This window comes from Hevea brasiliensis, chromosome 17 (assembly GCF_030052815.1).
Source record: "Hevea brasiliensis isolate MT/VB/25A 57/8 chromosome 17, ASM3005281v1, whole genome shotgun sequence".
NCBI lineage: Eukaryota > Viridiplantae > Streptophyta > Magnoliopsida > Malpighiales > Euphorbiaceae > Hevea > Hevea brasiliensis.
The window spans coordinates 9,259,567-9,264,153 of record NC_079509.1 but is presented as its reverse complement, the minus strand read 5'-3'; the positions used below and the strand labels follow the sequence as shown (position 1 = coordinate 9,264,153).

At 37.3% G+C, this 4,587-nt stretch overlaps 1 non-coding gene across 1 annotated transcript; it reads right to left on the bottom strand.

The window, feature by feature from the left end:
* Positions 1 to 832: 832 nt before the first annotated feature.
* LOC131175676 (small nucleolar RNA R71) lies at positions 833 to 939 on the bottom strand. The gene has a single exon (XR_009145868.1). It is a non-coding gene; the product is annotated as a small nucleolar RNA R71 (small nucleolar RNA).
* Between the last annotated feature and the right edge of the window lie 3,648 nt (positions 940 to 4,587).

The following is a 4,587-nucleotide window of genomic DNA, read 5'->3' as shown; positions in this document are numbered from 1 at the left end:
TTATATCAAAAATTCAATCATTAACACGACTCCTCGTGGGATCGATATTTTTCTATACTACTTGTACGACCCGTGCACTTGCGGTAGGGACGCAACAAGTTTTTGGCGCCGTTGCCGGGGAGTTGTTTGTTTAATATTGAATTTTTTATTATTTTAGTTGTATATAGTTTATCTTTGTTATCTTTTCATTTTGTGTTTGTTTGTTCTTTTTCAGGTACTTTTAATCTTTTATGAGAAGAGCTAGAAGGTCAAGTGACACATCCTTATTGTTCAATCTTGAAATTGAAAAGTTTTGTAAAGCCAACAAGAAAGAAACCAGAAAAAGGAAGGAAGCTTTGAGAGAAATTGAAATTGAAGCAGACATGGCTGATGAAAGAATTAGAATTGGTGTTGGTAATGCTGGAAATGGTCAAAACAATGAAAATGAAGCCCAAGGTGAAGAAGTTGTTAATGCTAATCTGCCTAGGGGAAGTATGATGGATCATGCTTTTCCACGTTTTGATGACTTGAGAGAGAGTATAGCAAGACCAAGGATTGATGCAAATAGTTACAAGATGGATTTTGGAGTTATTCAAATGATTCAAAATTCTCAATTTGGAGGTCATCCTTCTGAAAATCCACACACACATCTGAAGAAGTTTGCTATGATCTGTGACATGCAAAAACAACCTGGAGTGTCTGATGATGCAGCAAGATTGAAGCTATTCCCATTCTCTTTGAAAGATAGAGCATTGGATTGGCTTGATTCTTTACCTCACAAAACTCCATTACAAATTGGGAGCAACTCACTGATGCATTTCTTGCACAATATTTTCCACCTGGAAAAACTCAAGAGCTGAGGAATCAAATGACAGCTTTCAGACCAAGAGAAGATGAAACTCTCTATGAGTCATGGATGAGATGGAAGGAATTAGAGAGATTATGCCCACATCATGCCATTCCAAAATGGATGATAAATCAGAATTTCTACACAAATGTCACTCCTGCAATCAGAGGAATTATTGATGCTCAAACAGGAGGAGAATTTATTATAAAGCATGAAGATGAAGCTTATGAGCTATTGGAGAAAATTGCAAAGAATACTCATCTTTGGAGTAGTCCAAGAGGACCAGCTCCAACTCAAAAGAGGCAAGCTGCTGGAATGTATGATATTGATCCATTCAACATGATTAATGCAAAGTTTGATGCACTTACAAATGTCCTTGCTAAGAAGATGGAAGACCTGAGTATGTTGGTTAGTTCATCATCATCAGCTGGAAGTTCACAACAAGTAGCTTATGCAGAGGAAACAATCAGCTGTGGAGTAGATTATGGAGAACAAGCAGCATATGTTGGTAATTATGGAAACAAACAAATGGGGAATTCTTATTCTCAAACTTACAATCCAAATTGGAGGAATCATCCCAACTTTTCATGGGGAAATCAGCAAAATCAAGTTCAAAATCAGAATTTTCAACCACAACAGCAGAGTCAAGTTCCATATCAGCAAAATAGGCAACCACTGCCTAATTTTCAGCAGAAAAATATGAACCCTCCACCAAAACAGCAAGAACGAAATTCCATCATTAAAACTTTATTGCAACAGATTCTTGCTAACCAAAATAAGCATGATGAGGAGATGAGAGAGATGAAAGCAAGGCTGGAACAGATGCAAACACATAATGTATCTTTGGAAAACCAGATTGCACAACAAGCATCTTCCTCAAGTGCTAAATCTTTTGGAAAACTGCCAAGTCAACCAGAAAACCCAAGAGAGCAATGTCAAGCTATTACTTTAAGAAGTGGGAGAGTTGTAAATAATGATGGGAGTGAAAAACACGAGAAGAGTGAAAACAGTGAGAAGAGAGAAAATGAGAAAAATACTGATGAGAGTGAAAAACAAGAGAGTGCAGAAAAATGTAAAGAGGAAATTGAAGAGAAGGAAGAGAAATATATACCTCCTGAACCCTACAAGCCACAACTTCCCTTTCCACAAAGATTTCACAAAGCCAAGCTTGATAGGCAATTTGGGAAGTTCTTAGAGGTTTTGAAGAAACTTTACATAAATGTGCCTTTTGTTGATGCTCTTTCACAAATGCCCTCTTATGCAAAATTCTTGAAAGAAATTCTCTCAAACAAGAGGAAACTTGAAGATGATGAAACTGTAGCTTTGACTGAAGAATGTAGTGCTATCCTCCAAAGGAAACTTCCTCCAAAGCTCAAGGATCCAGGGAGTTTTTCAATTCCATGCCACATTGGGGAATCATGTTCTACAAAAGCTTTATGTGATTTAGGGGCTAGTGTTAGCCTTATGCCCCTTTCCATTTATGAGAAGCTCAACATGGGAGATCTTAAACCAACCCACATTTCTCTTCAGTTAGCTGACAGGTCAATTAAGTATCCTGAAGGGATTTTGGAGAATGTGCCTCTGAAGGTTGGGAAGTTCTACATACCTGTTGACTTTGTCATCTTGGACATGGAGGAAGATTTTAATATTCCAATTATCTTGGGAAGGCCTTTTCTGGCTACAGCAGGAGCATTGATTGATGTCAAGGGAGAAAAATTAACTCTTAGGGTTGGTGAAGAGCAATTGGTTTTCAATATTAATAACACTATGAAAAAGCATCATTCTGAAGCTGATACTTGCTTGAGAGTTGATATCATTGATGAGCTGGTTGAAGAACACTTCAGAAAGAAATATCCAGAAGATCCACTTGAAAATTGTTTGGTTCATGGAGGAGGCATAGACTATGACAACCCTCATGTAGCTGCAAATGCTCAACACTTAGAGGGTAGTCCACCATTCATTTCTGCTCCAGTTTTTCAACTTACACAAAAGGAAAAAGTTGAATTTAAGCAACCATCATTCAAGGAAGAAGATGCACCTAAGGTAGAACTTAAGCAACTTCCTTCTCAGCTCAGGTATGAATTTCTTAGCACTAATAACACTTATCCAGTAATTGTAAATGCAAACTTTAGTACCTTAGAGGCTGATAAGTTGTTAAGAGTGTTGAGACAATTTAGGAAAGTCTTAGGATACACCATAAATGACATTAAGGGAATAAGCCCACACTTTTGCATGCATAGAATCATTTTGGAAGAAAATTGTAAGCCATCTATTGAACATCAGAGGAGGTTGAACCCAAATATGAAAGAAGTTGTTAAAAAGGAAATTTTGAAGTTACTTGATGCAGGGATCATATATCCTATCTCAGACAGTACTTGGGTGAGCCCAATACATGTTGTTCCAAAAAAGGGTGGAATGACAGTGGTCAAAAATGAAAATAATGAATTAATTCCCACTAGAACGGTGACTAGTTGGCGAATGTGCATAGATTACAGAAAATTAAATGTTGCCACTAGAAAAGATCATTTTCCACTTCCCTTCATTGATCAGATGTTGGAAAGACTAGCTAGGCATTCTTACTTTTGCTATTTAGATGGATATTCAGGTTTTTTTCAAATCCCTATCCATCCAAATGATCAAGAGAAAACCACTTTTACTTGTCCATATGGAACCTTTGCTTATAGGAGGATGCCATTTGGGTTGTGTAATGCACCAGCCACTTTTCAAAGGTGCATGATGGCAATTTTCTCAGATTTCATTGAAGACATAATGGAGGTTTTTATGGACGATTTCTCTATTTATGGATCTTCATTTGATATATGCTTGGCTAACCTTTCTAAAATTTTGCAGCAATGTGCAGATACTGACCTTGTGTTAAACTGAGAAAAGTGTCATTTCATGGTCCAGGAAGGGATAGTGCTTGGACATTTGGTGTCTAACAGAGGAATAGAGGTTGATAAAGCCAAAGTTGAAGTGATAGAGAAGATGGCTCCTCCTACCAATGTCAAGGGAATTCGAAGTTTCCTAGGACACGCCGGGTTCTACAGACGCTTTATCAAGGATTTTTCTAAAATAGCTAAACCTTTGTCTAATTTGTTAAGTAATGATACACCATTTGTATTTGACCAAGAGTGTTTGGATGCCTTTTGCAGGTTGAAGCAAGCTCTTATCACTGCACCAATCATGCAACCACCTGATTGGAGCCTACCTTTTGAAATTATGTGTGATGCTAGCAACTATGCAATTGGGGCTGTTCTTGGTCAAAGAAAGGACAAAAAGGCTTATGCTATTTATTATGCTAGTAGAACACTGGATGAGGCTCAAACAAATTATGCAACAACTGAAAAGGAATTTTTAGCAATTGTCTTTGCATTGGAAAAATTCAGACCTTACATTATTGACTCAAAGGTGGTTATATTTTCAGATCATGCAGCCATCAGATATTTGCTCCGTAAAAAGGAGGCTAAGCCTAGGCTCATTAGGTGGATTCTGATGCTACAAGAGTTTGATTTAGAGATTAGAGATAAGAAGGGAGCTGAAAATGTAGTTGCTGATAATCTTAGTAGGTTGAAATTGGATGGTGAAGAATTGGATGAAATCCCTATTGATGAGTTTTTCTTGGATGAACAACTTTTCTCTCTTGTTGCTAAACTACCTTGGTATGCAGACTTTGTGAATTATCTATCTTGTGGAGTTTTACCTCTAGGTATGACATGGCAACAAAAGAAAAAGTTTATGCATGAGGTGAAGTTTTATAGATG